At 41.5% G+C, this 19047-nt stretch overlaps 1 long non-coding RNA gene and 1 other non-coding gene across 5 annotated transcripts in view; both read right to left on the bottom strand.

Annotated features, from left to right (window-relative positions):
- The window catches only part of LOC123580814, a 242135-nt gene that overhangs the window by 17677 nt on the left and 205411 nt on the right, over positions 1-19047 (bottom strand). For all 4 annotated transcript variants that reach the window (XR_006703470.1, XR_006703471.1, XR_006703472.1 and 1 more), the window contains 2 exons: positions 13831-13992; positions 6198-6319 (listed from right to left, as the gene is read on the bottom strand). This is a non-coding gene — a long non-coding RNA (uncharacterized LOC123580814). The remainder of the gene's footprint in view (positions 1-6197; positions 6320-13830; positions 13993-19047) is intronic.
- LOC123581738 lies at positions 1730-1838 on the bottom strand. Its single transcript, XR_006703975.1, has one exon. It is a non-coding gene; the product is annotated as a U6 spliceosomal RNA (small nuclear RNA).

Raw genomic sequence — 19047 nt, 5'->3', positions numbered from 1 at the left:
GTTTTCTTAACTTTAAATGCTATTCACAATGTAACAGCTACACACCCAAAGTACTGTTAATCTGTATTTCTGGCATTTTTCTCACCATTTTCATACGTCTAAATAATCAACACAGCAATTCTTCAAGCCCTGATTTACAGCATGTGTTGACCTTCAAGGTATAAATGCCCACACCATGGCTGAGTTTGGGCTCCCAAAGCAATGCCGTTGAACACAGAGTGGGAAAGAGAGATGCATAGCATCACACCATCCTGTGTTATTTACCACATGAATACAATTGACCTAAACACCTCAAGAGTATAGATGAATCTGGTAAAATAATTGGGAAGGGATATGTGTTGGATATATATTACCTTTGTTTGTAACATAATCTCTCTAAGTTTTCCTTTTTTAATTTTTAATAGTGGTTGTGCCTAATAAGCAGCTTGGAAAATTCCTGAAGAGCTCACAATCGATTCTCACAATCTCAGCATATCCCCACTCATATGAAGCATGCACTGAGGGTGAGCAGAGAGCTCTGAGGCAGTCACTCGGGAACCCAGGCTAAAAAGGTTCCATCATCTTTCAGCTGTGCCGTCTAGAAAAGGCTGCCTCTAAAGTTGCTACAGAAAGAGGCGGGATGGTCACATGAGTTGGACAGAAAACGACATTATTTCCCTCAAAATTCATTTTCCTGAACTTGGTTGAAAGATTTCCATTGAGGACAAGGGATGCTAGTAAACGTTTTCTTTCTCATGCTCAGGAACCGGAAACACTGCGTTAGTGTCCACCATTGTCTCTGCTACAGTCACAACACCACAAGATGAAACATCTTCTCACAGGAAACCAGACTCTTCTCATCCAAACCTATTCTTTTCCTAGTCTTCCTCATCAGTAAATAGAACCACATATAATCAGTCATTCATGTCTGAACCTGGGACATCTGTCCCCCTAACCCTTGAAATCCAATAATCTGTCAACTCTTCCTCCAACGACATGACCTGATTCTTCCATTTCTTTCCATCTGCACCTGCAGGACCCTGGTCCAAAGCCACACATCATCTCTCCCCAGGACTACCTGAAGAGACCCCAACTCCCATTACTCTCTCCTTTTCCATCCATCCTCACTTCAATTCATTTTCCACAGAGCAGCCGGAAGAATTTTTTAAATGTTAATCAGATTATGTCATTCCACTGCTTAAGTTGATTTTCAATTAAGCTTAAAATAAAATCCAAATTTCTGACTTGCCTAAAATAGCCCTATAGACTTTGATCCTGTCGCTTCCTCCAACCACATCTTGTTCCATTTTCCCTTTTTGAAGTACCTCTGTCACACAAGTGTTTTTGAGCTCTATGAACATATCAAGTCTTTGCCTATGCCATTCTTTCTACCTGGAATGCTCTCATCCCTGTCTTTGAGTTCTGAGCTCAAATGTGTCTTCCTTAGAAAGATCTTCCTTGATTGCCTAACCTAAATTAAGTTCCCCCTTGTGCTTTCTCATAGAAGTCACAGTACTGACCACAATTTATCTTTTTACATTTTATTTAAATTAGTTAGTTAATATACAGTTATATTATATAATATACAGTTAGTTAATATACAGTATAATATTAGTTTCAGGTGTACAACACAGTGCTTAAACTCTCCCATACCACACCCAGTGCTCACCACAAGTGCACCTTCTTAATCCCCATTGCCCATTCAACCCATCCCCCCACCCACCTCTGGTGACCATCGGTCTGTTCCCTAAAATATATGGAATGTTTCATGAATTTTCCTGTCATCCTTGCACAGGGGCCATGCCAGCCTCCGTATCGTTCCAGTTTTAGTGTATGTGCTGCCAGAGCGAGCAGAGTACTGACCACAATTTAAATTATGAGTCTGTGTATGCACGTGCACAATGTCCATCTCCCCTATAAGAATCACAATTCATGAAAGCAGTATGTTTCATTTGTTTGGTATGGTATACCCAGTACCTATATACTATCTGGCACGTAATAAGTCCTTCTGGGGACCAGGAGGAAAGAAGAGAAGGAAAGTAACAAAGAGAGAGAAGAACAGAGAGAAAAGGAAAGGAGGGAAAGTGGAAGGAAAAGAAAAAGGAGGTTAAGCTAGCATATTTTCATTTTTATTCATTTTTTCACTGACAAGATGTGTGACCTTGAGCAAGTCACATAACCCTCTATGCCATTTTCCCCACCTATAAACTGTTTCAGCCTCATCATAAATGGGATGTGCTCAATAATAGAGACAATTGCCTACATTTGTAGGGCGGGAGGACAGTTGGAGTAGAAACAGGCTGGTCCTACTGCAGGCTTGGGTCTCTGGGGGTGGGGGGATGGCAGGGGGACAAAAACCCAGATACCTTTGTTTTATGAAAGCAAGGAAGAGCCCTCCAGGGATAGAGCAATTCTGTTGGGAAGATGGCACTCCGTGGTCCTTTCAGGCCGATGGGCTTGTGAACTTCCCCACTCCCAGCATGGCACAGGCACCATGATTCTACAGTGGGGGAGAAGAGCATGGAAGCAGCCCTGGGAGGCCCTGAACGCAAGCTTGCCTCTGGGGTGGTCTGTATGGATTGGTGACTGGCAGGACTGGTACATGCCCAGCGGACAGATGGCAACCAAGGGCAGAGGCCCCAACTCCTCCAGCCACCTCCATCACCTCGGTACCACCGAACGTCCTGCAAATGAGAGACCACCTCAGGGATTTGATGGGAGGAAGTTACAGACATTGAGCTGACATGACTGTCTCCTGCAAAACAGGGCCTTGACAGAGAAGAATACATTTACAAAAAAAAAATGGTCATATTTACTTGCAAACCTGAATCTGTGAGTTGAACTCCAACCTGCCACATAATGATTTTGATTAATTTCCTTTGTCTCCTGAAACCTCATTGACCATGTGCTCTTTGTTCCTTTCATCCCTTACTCTTGTCTGATTCTCTGTCTCTATCTATCCCCTCCCCATTTCTTCCTTTTATTCTTCTCTTTCTCCAGTGCCTTCCTCCAGACATTTCCTTGTGTACCCCACACTACCTTCTAGCCCACAGTATCCAGAGCAAGAGAAATCAAACCCCGAAATGGAGGCTCTGTGTGCTCTCTGCCTTTGCCACAGGCCCTCCAAGCTCTGCTGCCTCAGTCATGTTTTCTGAGGCTTTAAAATCTCTCCCTTGTCTCACCTGACTCCCCAGTGGTTTTCTGCAGTCTCCCTTTTTCTTTCTGTGTTGATCCTGAGGACTCTTCTGTGATTTCACTAATAAAAACATTTCCGTTGACTAAAACACCCTATAAAGAAACAAAACCAAACAAAACAAGCAAAACAAACCTCTCTGCCAGTGAGATGATAGCCAAAAGTCTTCGCCTGACTTTCCTTACCTCTCCAAAATGCAAGACTCTGTACTCACTGCTTCCGCTAATCTCTTACGGAAACCTTTTCTCCAGATGGAGATCTACACTAAACTCATACACCTCTTAATCTTCTCCAATTCACTGCTTTTTGCACATACTGTTCCCCTACCTAAGTGACCTCTCTCATCCTCTCCACCTGTGCTAATATCACGCGTCAAGGAATAACCAGAGGCATGCTAGAACCCTTCCTGTCCATACTAGCCACATAACCAGTCCCCCCCCCCCCCACTCCCAACCCTTATAGCCTCTATCCTTCTCTTGGACCCTAATCACTCACTGTCATGTAAAGCTATTCATCTTTTTATCATATACATTGTCCCTCCTGAATGAGAGTGTTAGCCCCTCACAGTCAGGGACTCACCATTTTATTCTTATTAAAACACTGTTGCAGATGTAGCAGGTTCTTACTTAAAGATGCATTGAGTGGCATTTATTGAATGAATCAACGGCATCAACTTAATGTTTATGAATTGAAGAATGAGATAGCATAGGAAAAAAGTGAGTATGCACTGAATAAGTGAACGCCTGAAACGAAGCCAACAGACTGCCCAGATGTTCTCACCCATGGGGAGAGCTCCACAGTTGCAAGTCACAGTTGGATGATATTTACAAGGCTTAATACCATCTTTACTGACTTATCTCGAGTTTTCACTGATATCAGAAATAAATGTTTTTGTCATGCAGCCTAATTTAAAATTCTTGGCATAGAGGAGCATTTTATTCATAATGTGACTATTCATAATCATTTGTTTTATTTTAATACAATTTAACATAGAGTTACTATATAAAGACCATTATATATATATTTTTGATGGCCCAGTAAAGCCAAATATATTTTAGAAGCAAATCTAGGCCAGAAGGCATTGTTTTACAGATGAGGACATGGGGCTACAGAGAAGTTAAATAATATGTCCCTAAGACATGCAGCTAACCAGTGAAAAATCTGGCCCAGAATACAGGTGCCCTGAGCCCCCACACCGTTTTGTTTTCTATGTCTTCTTGCCTCTATCCGTGAAAGAATGAAAGGGTGGTCTGCAATATGGATACTCCCACCCCCTTGCCGCACAATTTTTAAACACTATAAGAGATGATAGCATAACCTATATGGTGCTGTGAGCAGAAGCATAATTTCCAGCACCCTCAGCAAGTCTCTGTGGTAGTTCCACTCAACTCAGGCTGGACTGAAATGGGTACACAAGCGTGACCAAGGACCAGGCAAATGTGCAACCCCCAAACTGAGCTGAAGCCAGTGCCGAAAGTTTAATCATGAAGTGCAGGAGAGGCCAAGTAGGAGAGAGCCACCTCCACACCACATGTGTTTGGCATTTAGGGTCGTCAAAGGCTTCTGCTTACTCCAGCCAATTTGCCTGGACTCACTGGACTTCAAACCTGGCTCAGCTCTGTCTTAAGAGGAGGCCCAACGTATTGGTCCTCCAGTGTCCCGTGCATAGCTACTAACAGTGGCCTGCTGGTGGCAAAGATGTAACCCACTAGCACAGGTGGGGAATACAGGAAAAAAAAATGGCTGATTATCCAAGAGATTGAACTCCAGGGATAATTCCACCGCTCTCTAATTGTGTGGATTTGAAATTAGGCATTCAGTCTACACGTATGTATCAAAAGAGGGCTGGAGTAGAAAAATGTGTTCCATATAATGTTCATATATCTTCATATAGGAACAGTAGGGTCTCCTAGAAGGGCCTCTGTGGCTTTATCAGCTGAGTTATCAAATTGGGCATCCATAGCTCCCAACCTGACTTCAACCAGAGCTGTCCTATCTTAATCTGCATCAGTATCCTGCATCATGCTTAACTGGAAAAAATAAATTCTGCTTTAAAAACAACAGTAATAAAAACAAACACAATCACTTTGGAAATCCACCAGAGTAGCTAATCTCTAAGGTGCCTACTAGGTCTTTTAATCCATGAAACATTTGGGGGCAGGCTGAGCCTATGGTGCTATATTTTTCAAAGGTGCTCACCACAGAGATTCTGCGAGAAGCACCCCTTCCCCTTGAGGATCACCCAGGCAATGGGCAATCCAGGATTCTAGTTCAAATCAGGTCATGGATGAAGTGCAGATTTGCTCAGGGCTTAGACCCACCGTGAAGAAGCTCTGATCTGATTTAACATATTTAATTCATTTCATTGAACATCAATTATATGTTATCCATTAGTTTGGTACTATTATGCTTTGGGGCTGATATTTGTCATTTTGTTTCTGTTGTTTATTTTTGTTACTGTTTGTTTGTTTTTCCATACTTCACACAGAAACTGTAACTCCTAGACCTCCATAGAGTAAGAAAATTTAGCGACTAGTGTTTTCTTCTCCTTATTTCCATTGAATTCTTCCAACCTCTGCTCAACACCAACTGAATGTCCACCAACAAACGAGGTGCAGGGATAAATAGAAGAAAAGTTTAAAGAACATGCCGCCTGTCTTCAAGGATTTAGAGTGTGTCTGAGAGAAAGCACTCCCACACACACAACAGCAGCAGGTAACAAAGGGAGAGTGCTAAGCCAGCAACGATCACCTACCAAAGGTAAACAATAAATTCAATTCGCTTGGCAGAATGGAAAGGGTGAGATTGGGGCAAGCTGGAGTCTTCAGAGGTTTGACCTGTTTGTTGAAGGCCTAAAAGGGTTTGGACACAGAGAATGGCCCTCATGGGAAAGGAGAGAAAGTGGAAAAGAAAGCCCACAGAGCACTAAGGAGGCCGGCTGCTCTGGAGCAAAAGCTGGCTGTGTGGAGAGCCCGGATACGTCTCTGCCCCTGCCTCCGTGGGGGTGGCCCGCCAAGCGACTTACCTGGGCAGGATCTCAACTCATCATCTTCTGCATGGAGATCAGCTCCTGGGCTCCTGTTTATCTGGAAGATGCATCTCCATTTGAATGCTTCTAATGCTTGTCACGTGCTCAGAGCTCACTACCTGTGAGAGAGGCACGCATTATTATTACCATAATCTTCCTTTACCAACTGCCTGCCCCACTTGAACCCACTACTCAAGCCATCCCTTGCCCAGGAGGGGCCTTTCGCCATCTCCCAGGGTCCTATACATACTTGCTCTTTGGGAGATGCACTTATGAAATGTTAAAATTTAAAGCGGCTACTTCCAAATGCTTGGGGGAACTTGAAAGGGAAAAGGGTGTTCCATTTGGATTCCTCAATACATATTGCTTATTTTTGCAGGATTTGAGGACGGGTCACTGCCTCTTAAAGGCAGTAAGAGAAAACAGCCTACCGAGAGACATAGGGAAGATAAGAGCCAAAATATCTTCCAAGGCAGGGGTCTTCCCACACGTACACAGTCTTCCATATCTCCCTCATTCTCCCATGATCTTGTCCTCCTAAGCCAGCAATGATAATCTGGGAATAAATGCGCATTTTCTAAGGGAGAAATATTGCCAAGCCTGTTAATCTTATGCAGATGCGATGTTACTTTTACCATGTTGTAATATGGCTTCTTAAAAAACAAGTTGGAAGGGGGTGGGGGGGGAACCCACCAAAAAAAAAAAACCACAACAAATATTCACCAACCCATATGGTCAGTAATTGCTGTTTAATAGTCCTCCTATTACAAACCTGAGAGGCAGCAGTCTGAATTACCAGTAGAGTATTAATAAACAGGAATGAGTTAATAGTGCATAAAGACCTTCTAGTGGAACAGTGGGGGAGTTGAATATTCTTTTCTTCAGTCAGCTGTAAGTAATTACTGCATGGTGTGCTTCTGACTATTACCATAACAGAGCAATTGGACGTGAAGAATGGATAATAGTACGGACATGGAGGTATTTTTAGAATATCAGCAGTGAAGCAGGTAACTGGTCTACTCCAGTAGAAACCTTTAAATAAGTTTAGAAGACTTTCTCTCTCTCTCTCTCTCTCTCTCTCTCTCTCTCTTTCTCTCTCCTTATGACATTTAGCCAGGGTAGAATTTTAAAAAGATCAATCTAATAAATTATTTAAAATAACTTTACAAAGAGGATGCCTGTGATATGTAAATAAGAAGGCAAGAAGGGAGGAAGGAAAAGTCTAAAAAGCCCAGGCGGACAGGAGGCATGATGCCGACGTTACTGTAACTACATAATCACGGGTTCCTTCCTGCTCCTTTGAGAGTACAGCCTGGATGCGAATCTGCTTGACTGGCTCCCACTGGCTGCTCAGGTGAAAGTGAAAATATTCAAATCAGAGCTGTAACTATGATTGCTGGAGTTGTGGGTTTTCTAAAATTGAGTTAGTCATCCTCGGTGATTTAATGATGCATATCATTTATTTTAAAATATTATTACAGGGGCATTGACTGAGCCGCAGCGCCTTCTTCGCGGGACTGTCCATTATGCAATGCGGCGGGGTATGTCATGGGCGGCGGCAGCTGAGATATTGTCTAACGGCACAACATATGTTCTCAGATGAAAACAGCTTGAGACTTTGATTCAGAAAGCGGTAATTTTGCAAATGCACACAAATATCATTTAAGGAATATTTTGAATTTTTTTTTTTCAGGGTATAGGTCCTTCTCCTGCTTCCTGGCTGCACAGGCCGATGCTGATTTTTCAATTTGCAGGTTTGTTAAGCATCATGGAATGTTTTGGTTCTCAATCAAGAATATTCTTCCCAAGTGGTTCCAAAGTCCTACGCTTGAAAATAAACGTGTGTCCTCTTTGTCTCCTAGCAGCATGTGTTCCCACGTACAATAGCGGCACAGGACAGAGGAAGGCAATGCCTTTGATTGAACCATCCTATAGGCTTTTAACCTGCCACTCTCCTGGGCTGGGAGCTTTCTTCAGGCCAGGCGGCACACTCTCTTCTTTGGGCGGTTCTGGCAGCTGGAGTCCAGCGGGGATGGTTAGGAGCCAGGACCCACGTCCTCCTCCTGGCGGGATTCCTATCCTACCTTGTGGCACAGGAGCTGAACAGAGGCTGAGCTGCCTCAGTGCTAATGACCTCAGAGACCCACCTGAAAATGAGGCGCAGCCTATGGGACAGGTGGCAATGCTTAACTAATCTCTGTCCGGTGCTTTGAAGTCTGACAAACAAATGCGTGTGAAATAAACACTGTCGCATTTCTTTCTCCTGAAAAACCGCCTTATTGTGTCTGAGCTCTGCCAGCCGGCGTATTCGGATTCATCCAGACACAGCCCCTTTCTTGCTAAAAGATGCTGTGGTGAAAATTTACAGCTGTGGGTTTCACTTGTTTAGCTGGTCGTTCTTAATAGAAATCAAGGGCACACCTATAGAGGTGTCATTATAACCCAGGGACAGCGGAAGGTTGTCCCTGTCACTGGTTTTGATTTACTTTTTTCATGTATTTGAAAAGGGAATGGTTCTCTTTTCTTTAAGTCTAGAGAAAGATGAGGACAGAAGAAAATCTTGTTAATTGAATACCAATTTTGAACAACATTTTCTACATAGGACAAAGATCAATGGTCTTTTCTAGGAAGTGTTCAAGACCTCATGATTTGGGAAATTTGCGTGTTTAGAATCTTTGTGTTTCTGGTTTAGTGAAATTTGGAGGTACTTATAACCAACTTTGCATGTGACCACAGTTAAAGTCATCCTTCACTCTGATTAGTCATGAACTTCCCAAGGGCGTGGGCTGTACTTCTAGAGTTTACACCCTAGGTTGCCACCCTGTCCAGAGTGCCAGCACATAACTTCCCCAGGAAGAGATATCACCAGCAATCAGAGCTGTTGCTATTTCAGATCTAGAAAACCCTCTGGGGAGCAAAGGAATATGAGGTTTTTCCCAAGAGTGAGAGTAAGGGGAGAAAGGAGGCTCCAATGCCTTTATATCTCCATTTAGCTCTAAGAAGCCCAGGGGGAAATAAATACCTGGAGTTGTTAAGAAGCCAAACAGTTTCAGAGGCCACCATTTTCTCTCTTGAGTATTTTAGCTGGTACCTCTCTAGTCAAGAATTCTTAGTATTTTCAGTTGTTCCCATTGAAACAACTTAGTAGGCCAACACTCCAATAAGACCCAGTGAAAGGGTAAATCATTTAGAATTGATTACACAATTCAATGTGTATAAAACCTTCCAGACTGGTTGAATTCAGCTACCCTATTCATGGGTTATCGTGACAGCCAGTAAAACTCACAAACAATGTATTTTCAGCATTTTGGTAAATAACCCTCTGCAATGTCCGGTATGATATGGCATATAGCAGTAATTATAACAGAAGTCTAAATGCCTGGCCTCTACCTGCTTCATCGATCGCATCTCCTACCATCCTCCCCATGGTCTTATTTCAGTTCCTCCATCACACCAAGCTCATCCCTGCGTCCAGGTCTTTACACTCTATTCTCTCTGCCTGGAAGACGTTCAGCCTCAGTTTAAATGTCATCTCCAAGAAACGATTCTTAACGTTTTTCTGGGCATTCTCCAAACACTACTCTACTTTTTTTCCTTAACAGCACTTATACTAGTTGATATTTTCTTGTTTGCATGTGTGCTAGATCGAACGGTTCTCAATTCTTGATTCTCACTCCCCTGCTACTGTAATATACATGCTGTGTAACTATGGGTAGAAAAATGACCTCCACCCAATTGATGTTTTTTTTTTTTAAAGTTTAATTATTTACATTGAGAGAGAGAGAGAGAGAGAGAGAGAGAGAGCATGAGTGGGGAGGAAGGCAGAGAGAGAGAGGGAGAGGGAGAATCTCAAGCAGGCTCTGCACTATGAGCACAGAGCTCGACCTAGGGCTCAAACCCACAAGCTGTAAGATTATGACCGGAGCCAAAATCAAGAGTCCAATGCTTAACCAACTGAGCCACCCAGGTGCCCCCCCACCCAATTGATGTTAGGCTTAGTCATGTGACTAACTTGCATTGGTTAATTAAATGTTGGTAGACTTGATGAAAACAGAGACTTTAAATGTGCTGTGTGTCTTACTTGCGTCCTGGAGCTCTTGCCATTCTGTATAAAAAATATGCTGTAAGTTGTCATTTTTCAAAGAATGAAGACATTGTTGGAACAAAACTGAATCTAACTGGAGGCCTAGAACCAATTCCCCCCATGACCTGAAGTAGTGCCGTTTCAGCCAACCCATGGGACCATCAATACGAAAATAACCAGTAGTTGTTTGAGCCTCTGATGTTTGGGTTTGAGTGTGAGGCTCATCACCCATCATTAACGTGGCAATTGCTAATTAATATAGAAATTACACCAGCAATGGCCTTCTGCTGTCAAAATCCTTTAAAAATGCATCATTTGACTTGGGATCATGTAGTAAGTAGAGGAAACTATAAAAAACTGTAATAAGAAGCTGGAAAAATGACAACCTATATTGTATAGAAACAAAACATTTGATACAACCACCGACTGCAATGACTTGGAAGGCAAAAGAATGTGCCAAGTGCACTGACAGCACAGGCTGGGAAATTTTTGAGGCAGAATATTTGTAGTATGACTTGGCTGCTATTATCCACATTTGATAAGTAACTACAAGAAAGAAATGAGCTTGGAAAAAAATTGACTAGCTCTCAAGCAGGACTGAGGGGAATTTATATATATATACATATATATATATATTTTTTTTAAATGTTTATTCATTTTTGAGAGACAGAGAGAGACAGAGCATGAGCGGGGAAGGGGCAGAGAGAGAGGGAGATGCAGAATCCGAAGCAGGCTCCAGGCTCTGAGCTGTCAGCACAGAGCCCGACGCGGGGCTTGAACTCACTAACTGTGAGATCATGACCTGAGATGAAGTCGGGTGCTCAACCGACTGAGCCACCCAGGCACCCCAGGACTGAGGGGAATTAAAAGAACCTAGAAATTCTGGGGATTGTAAGTTTGAAACCTTAAACCACTTCTCTCTAAAGGTGTGGCATTAGAACACTGCCATACAGCAAAGACAAAATTAAAAAAGTGGCTGTCACACCCTTTGTCAAGACCCCTGAAAAGATGAAGGAGATCAAAGGTGCAACTCATAAATGAGCAAAGTACCTACACTTACATCTAGAAGGAATCATGTCTTTAAAAGAATTGTGGGTGAGGCATTTGACACATGCAGTTGACTAGAATCCACATTGAAAACCAACAAAATTTTTGAGGGAGTTTTATGTTGCATTGGAAAAATTGCCACCTGCCTAGGTTTAAAAAGACTATCTCTGTTTGAGATATATAAAGATCTCTGGGCCCCCAAATTTCACAGGCAGGAAGCAGGGTGAGAAATCTGCTCAGCAACAAAGAAGGGCATATTCTCCAGTACTCATCAGAAAAGCCAAGATGAAAAAGGAAGAAGTTCCAAGGGCAGAGCAAAGACCCATGTACAACAGTAGGCTGGTGATTACCTCTCAGGTGTAGAACCAGGGCCTAACGAAGATATAAACCAACCTCCCTGTAGGGGAACCTGGCAAAATTTGGCTAGCAGAATTTCAAAATTGCTATAAAGCAGTGACTTCTATCTTTCTCTCAGTTCTCTCCACATCGAATGCAAGCGTTTCTTATCCTGTCCCTATTCCAACATTGCATATTAGATATGTAGGGACAGATAACATATCTTTTCAATTTATAGATGTATAGATCAAGAGTAGTTCCACCTAGACCTGACACGGATCATGAGATCATGGACTTTGAACCTGAAACTATATCTGGGTGAGCCTTTGTGGGTTTCGTGGGATTGCACTGACTCTGTCCTAAGTGCAGAGGGATTCTGAAAACTTGTGACCAAGAGGACAGACACTGACAAGAGAGATTGAATTATTATTTTTAAGTCTTCATTCATTTCCTTTATAAAATTATACATTCACTTTTTTTCCATATGATTTACAGGTCTTCCCACTATGAATGAAAAAATATTTCCTTGATCCATTCATATTGGGCTTGGCATGTGAATAGCCCTGGTTAATAAAATCTTAATAAATGTAACAGAAACAGAGTTTTAGATTTGTTGGCATGATCTGGCTTCTTCTCTTGCACACCTGCCATCCCTCATGAGAAGCACATGCCCCGGTAGCTTCTGGCCCATGGATTTGGTGTCTCTGGACCAGTGGATCAGATCCCAACTGACAGTTTCCAGCCAAGATAAGCTGAACCTTGATAAGATCAGTCATCTTCCAGCTGACCCACAGAATTGCTAATGAGACAAGTGAATGTTTGGTGTTTTAATTCAGAGATTTTAGAGCTATTTGTTTCACAGCATTATTGTAGAAAAAATGCTGGCTGACGCCATTTACATGTTTGCTTATTGTCTGCCCACATGTGCATAAAAGGTCTACTATGTTGTTCATGTATATATTCCTATGTACAGAAACATTCTAGGCATATGGTCATTGCACAACAAATATATTAAATGAACAGATGAAAAACGTAATATACGGTAAGAACTACCAATTTAACACTATTAGAACCCTATTTGGCTATCTCTTTTACTGAAAACCTAAGGTTGAATTCACAGTGGGCAGAGAAGAATGGCATACCTACAGGAAAAGAAGCCATTTGGAGTTCTTCACAAGAAAGTATTAAAGATCTCCTCAAGTGGTGTTATGAACGTCTGATATAGAGACAGCTGTAGTGATAAGAATAGCTAATTTGGTTGAGAAAAGAGAATTATTATGAGACAATGTCCCAGTTGTCTTTATATCTGTAGTTGCAGCACAAAGTGGGCTCTCAATACATGTGTGTGCAAATGAATCGACTTTCAGAGCTCATAGAAGCTTTTTGTACCCTCCTTGGCTTTCAGTTATGGAAGATATTAAGATGACATCAGCGACTAATGCAGGCCTGTGCTTAATTCTCCACTCTGCTAGCAACTCTCTAACTTGGGAGGAGCTAGATTATGCCTGTGGGTCAACCGAAGTACTCTCCTCTCTCTCCACAGATGAAAAGGGAGGAGACTCTGCTGATATTAAGAGAACTGGTTTTTAGGTTTTTATATTCTCCAAATCAACTCATGTTACTTTCTTATTCTTCCTTAGCCATCCTTTCCCTTAACCCAAATATCCCACCCTTCATTTAATGCAGTAATTCCAGTGAACGGGTTATTTTCCATCTATCGTCACGCAGTCCTTACTATGGACTACATGCTGTGCAAAAGCCTGGGGATATAAGTGAGACATAGTTCTTGCCACCAAGGTGTCTACTGGAGAAGGAAGACAAATAATCAGATTAAGTTGCTTTAAAGTAAATGGTACAATTGAACAGTACATAATAAGAACACAAAAGTAGGGCATCTAAATGATACTGAGGGACCAACAAAGAGTGGGATTTGAAATAGAAGAGGAGATACAGAAGGGAGACAATGATGTGAAAGAAATGTTCCAAACATGTTTTCGCTTATGCTTATAGGAAGGTGGCCCCGTATAAGAAAATAAATACCAGTGTATCCCTGAAGGAAAATTACATGGATGACCAGATACACACTTTAGTACTAATGGAAAAGGAAAGAAGAAGAGTTTGCAGAGTCCTAGATGACTGTCTCCTGGCATATAGTATACATACCTTACCACAATCTCAAGGAACATGTTGAAACGGCAAGGAAGCAAAAAAATAGCAATCGTTCCAGGAAAGAGAAAAGCAAAAATCTACTGATTGAAGCAGTGTGTCCACTTGTTGAAAGTGCCTTCTTCTTTTTTTTTTTTTCTTGGAAAGGCACTTGGGAGTCTGTAAACAGAAATTATGAAGTTAGTGAAGAAAGTCTAGAATGTGAAAAGAAGACCAAATGTTATAATAAAGGAGAAACCAGGATGGAATTTGATCTGCCAAGACGAGGGTGCGAAGGGACAAAGGATCATCAGAGTCTGGAGCATGTCAGAGAAACTCAAAAACAATTCTTGTGGGTTGATTGATTAGACAAGATAAGGTGCCCTGAGGCCAAGGGGTCAAGAGTTTATGCAGCCAATTTAAAAGTTTTCTGACTTAATGGAGAGCATTTTGAACATAGCTGGAAAGTGTTTAGTTAATTGAATTTGTGAAGTAAATGTATATCCCCAAAAGTGTTTGTTTTATGTCTGTTTTCTAGTTCTTAATCTTTCATATTTGTCAGAACAAAATTGTGCCAGTGACATGGAAAAGTTGGTCTTTTACCAATATTTATCTTTCTTTCTCTCTTTATCACTCTGCTCCAACTTCTCCTCCTACCATCCTGGAGGGCTATGCAGATTCAGTGTTCTAATAGCAAATCTTATTCTAAAATTTCCTGAAAAATTTTTTCTCATGTATGTGTATGTCTTTTTCGAAGATCATTTTAGTAGGAGAGCATATCTCCCAGAGAACATAGAATCTCCCAGACAACTTTTCTTTCAAGGGATAACATTAATGAGGAGTTCGGTCACATTTCTTTATTAACGGAGATACAATTCATGGAAAATCAGAGGCATTCCCTCCCAACCACATATTCTAATACACAAACTATAAATAATTTTATGATTCTTCTGACAGAAACCGAAGGCAAATTTAAAAAATGGCGCCAATAGGCAGATGCCATGATTATAATCTTTTTTCTTTTTAATTTTTTATAATCATCATGTCATCACGTCATGATTGTTATTTTCCATTGTCGTCCTTTACGTATTTTTATCAACAATGCAAAGATACATAACACAACCGAACATAGGCAGAAAAGAAACCTTGAAAAGAACCTGCTTAGTTGAAAATAGCTTATATATTTACATACAAAGTTGTATTTGGTCTTCATAACAAACTTGGTAGGGTGGGGGAGGGAAGAAAGGTGGCGCATTGAAATAGGTAAGAGGATGGACTTTTAGTCATTAATGCCTTGATCGAATCCCACTCACTAGCTGTAGGACATGGGCAGGTTAGTGAACATCTCTGAGGCTCAGTTGTGAAACAGGTATAATAAAACCGACCTCGTAAGTTTGTTGTGAATATTGAACAAGGGAAAATAAAGGCCTTGGTACATAGGATAAAATAAATAAGATTCATTTATTAAATAAATAAATAAATATGCCACCTAGGATTAATTAGTATGGCAAAGAAAGGTGTTACTACTTTTTTTTCCCACCAGACATATCAACACACATGTCCAGAAGTGTGCCTAACCACGCTGCTGACCACACAGAAGGAAAACTTTCACCTTTTAGCTTTTAATATTCCGAGGTGACCTGTCCGTGTTTATTTAACACTTCTAACCAGAGAAAATGAAAACCTATTAGGAAAATACGTACTGATGCCATTTTAACTAAGTTATCAAATATCTTTCTAACAAATGGGTCAATGTAGACACAATCTTTCAAAAATGCAGTGAGTCACGGTCGGAGCATTGACACAGCACTGAAAGATCAGGCTCAGTTTATGCGGTGGCCCGTGGCTGTCTCTTCCCTTGTTGCTAGCCAACTCTCATGTTAATGACATAATTAAATGGCTATAAAGTTCCATAATTCTTGCTCCTTTAATTAACCAGAGGGAAACCTCTTCTCAATGCTGAAGATTCTGCTGTTTCATCCTGTGTAAGTTTCCAAAGGCTGATGTTTAAATTCCATAACAATCGCAAGGAGCACTAAAGAAGGGCTCCTTTTTAAAAAATAAAGAAGTGAGCATTTGAGCAGAAATGCAAGCTTTCAATCAACTGTATAAATAATCAGCTAAAATTGGTTCTGTATATCATGCTGTGAGTTTTCACCAAGAGTTGTTCTAGATAAAAAAACATAAACTTAGCAGAAGCCAAAATCATTGAAGCAAATGATTCCCTTGAAGATTCTTCGGGACTCCAGAGGTGCAGCACTAAAACACTTCCACAGAGTTTCAAGCTCTTTATGAGGAAAAAGTGTGAACTTGGGACAAGACACAGAATACATGCTGTAAATTTTACAGAAGTTTTTTTTTTTTAAAACCTCTCCCGTTATCGCTTTGACCTTCTGTTAATTCAACAGTTCTAAATCAGGTAGAAGCTGAAATGATTTCAATTAGATGCACAATGGGGGATGGCCGCATAAAAGGAACCAGTTGGTATTGCCTAGGCTGAAAGAGGAAGGTGGAGAATTTATATTCTATAAGCTGTTCCCACTTCCCATGTGGCATAGGCAAGACCCGGAAGTTTATTAATGTCCCCCAAAGAGAGGACTCAGAGTGGCCTAGCTGAGCATTGTGGGCTTAGCATGGGGCCCCCTGTGATGGAGGGCATAGTGCCTTCCCAGAAGACACTCCAAGAGGACTTTCCCAGACAGAGGCTGGTTACGCTATATAGCACAGACTCAAAAAGCATCAGCAAAACCTGAGATGAGTCAGAGGCACCCCGGGGTTATCTGAGAGTACTGAACAAACAATAGAAGAGCAGGTCTCAATTCAAACCTGTAGACACCTGTGGGCCAAAGAGCAGCCAGTCTGAGAGACCTTGCTACAGAGAGTCGCAGGGCCAGACACAGGACAAGGACTCGAGCACCCCCATCCTCTGCCCCCATATAGATGGATCAAGCCCCTTGGCAAATATGTACCTTACGGTTAGGAAAGTTGTGCACTGATGTGTGCTGCGAGGTATTGCCCTTGCTTGGCAAGCCGTGTGTCCTAGTCCGGAGTAAGGGAGATTTTTTGACATCAGTTATCTCAGCAGAGAGGCTTTCTTTGCCTTTTCATATTTCATTCTAAGTTGCAGTCTGTGTTAGCTTTAGCCTTATTTCTCAGACACCAGGCCAGTGTCTTGAGGAAGAGAAGTAGGGGAGTACGCGAACGAGCTGAAAGACTGAGCATTTTCCTAAAGACACTAAGTCTTTCAAAGAAGACTCTATATGAACAATCATAACTTTGAATAGATTGAATGTGAAAATGAAAGAAGTGACTGAAATGTTGCTAATGGATAGATAATAAGTTGTTTTTACCACTCAGTGAAGTGGAATTACATGGAGCAGATCAGAGTTTTTAGAAATTAAAGGGCCGTATTTATTTTCTGCATATCTGAGCGTAGCATGAAGAAATTTCCAACTCCATTGTGTGTGTGTGCGTGTGTGTGTGTGTGCGTGTAACATAAAAACTAGAGGATTGTACTCTAAACATAATCATTTTTTCTGCCTAATGAGATTATGGATGTTTATATTTTTGATTTTTCACTTTCACATTTCTCAAATTTTCTGTGATGAGCATGTATTAGCTATTTAAAATCAAAGACGGATAAATGCTATTTTCAAATAATTTGTTTACATCTTCTAGTTGTTTTTGTTTAAACCCCAACTGTTTAAAAGAAAAACACATCAAATATTTGGTCATTTCATATATATAAAACTCAAAAATTCTGTCTAACCTTAACTTTGCTCTGTTTTAATCCCCTTTATTTCAAAGATCACACTGTATGTCCCTTTTTGTCTTAAAGTTTCAAAATGGCCTTTGGCCAAATGCAATTAAGATTTTGCCCTGACCTGGGGGCGCCTGGGTGGCGTAGTCGGTTAGGCGTCCGACTTCAGCCAGGTCACGATCTCGCGGTCCGTGAGTTCGAGCCCCGCGTCGGGCTCTGGGCTGATGGCTCAGAGCCTGGAGCCTGTTTCCGATTCTGTGTCTCCCTCTCTCTCTGCCCCTCCCCCGTTCATGCTCTGTCTCTCTCTATCCCAAAAATAAATAAACGTTGAAAAAAAAAAATTAAAAAAAAAAAAAAAAAAAGATTTTGCCCTGACCTGACATAAAAAAAATGGAGTATGTATATGAAAGCACTTTGAAAACTTTAAAGGACTTTAAAAATGTATGGACGTACTAGTGGTGGAAGGCAGGGGAGGTGAGCAGTAAGGGGGAGGTACAAGAGGAGGAACTAGGTTGTATCTTTGCAAAACATAAATTTCAAAGGTTCTTCCTGAATTAATTTGCAAACAGAAATGGATGGAGTTACGGTGTGGCATTCCTGAATACTCACAATTTTCTTCACAAGTTAATCCCACACCTGTGATAACGTGGTACACACCTTCAGGTTGACATTTGTCTGTATCATTTGCTGCTACTGACAGCAATGGACCCCCTTCAATAGAGTCAAAAGTACTTGAGAGCTAAGGGTCTCCTCGTGGGAACCCTGAGGCTATCTCCTGTGTCTATATTGTTAAGAGTGGTCCCAGAGGGAGTCCTATTTAGGAAAACTTTGAATCCGGAAACTGTCCCTTGAATTTGGGTTTTTTGTTTGTTTGATGTAGGACCCACAGATTCTAGAAGGGCAATTCCAAGAATGCTCTCCAAATCTGGATGTCCTTAGTAGCCCTTTCCCCCAGATTAAAAGAGGTATAATTTGTAGACGAAGAGTCCATCTTACTTTCCAGGCTCCCCGGTGCAAACCTAGGGCAAAAGAGCATATAACACGGAGTCAAACAGCCTGGATTCACATCCCAGCTCTACCACTGGTTAGTTGACCTTGGAGAAATCACTCAACCTCTGTGCCTTAAACTCCTCGTCATAAATGGGGATTATAATAGGACCAATTTCATAGGGTTCTTAAGAGATTTAAACACATCTATATATATGAAGTGGGATGTGAACATCATCAGGCACTTATTAAGTGCCCCGTAAGCATTACTTGTTGTTATTAAGAGGGGAATCCTCATGTATATCCAGACCACCACAGCCTCTGACGTTCACAATTTATCCCCACTCAAGGAAGATAATCCCGAGATGGCCTGGTAACTGAGAAAGAAACCCTTCTCATGGTTCTTTGTAGTTCGGGCATGTGTGGTGGTGACTGATGCATGCACACACATATGTGTAACAAACCTTCTGAATTCACTTTGGCAGCGG

Source organism: Leopardus geoffroyi, chromosome A3 (assembly GCF_018350155.1).
Source record: "Leopardus geoffroyi isolate Oge1 chromosome A3, O.geoffroyi_Oge1_pat1.0, whole genome shotgun sequence".
NCBI classification, from domain to species: domain Eukaryota; kingdom Metazoa; phylum Chordata; class Mammalia; order Carnivora; family Felidae; genus Leopardus; species Leopardus geoffroyi.
Note: the sequence above shows the minus strand (reverse complement) of the source record. Positions and strands in the feature narration are given on the sequence as shown.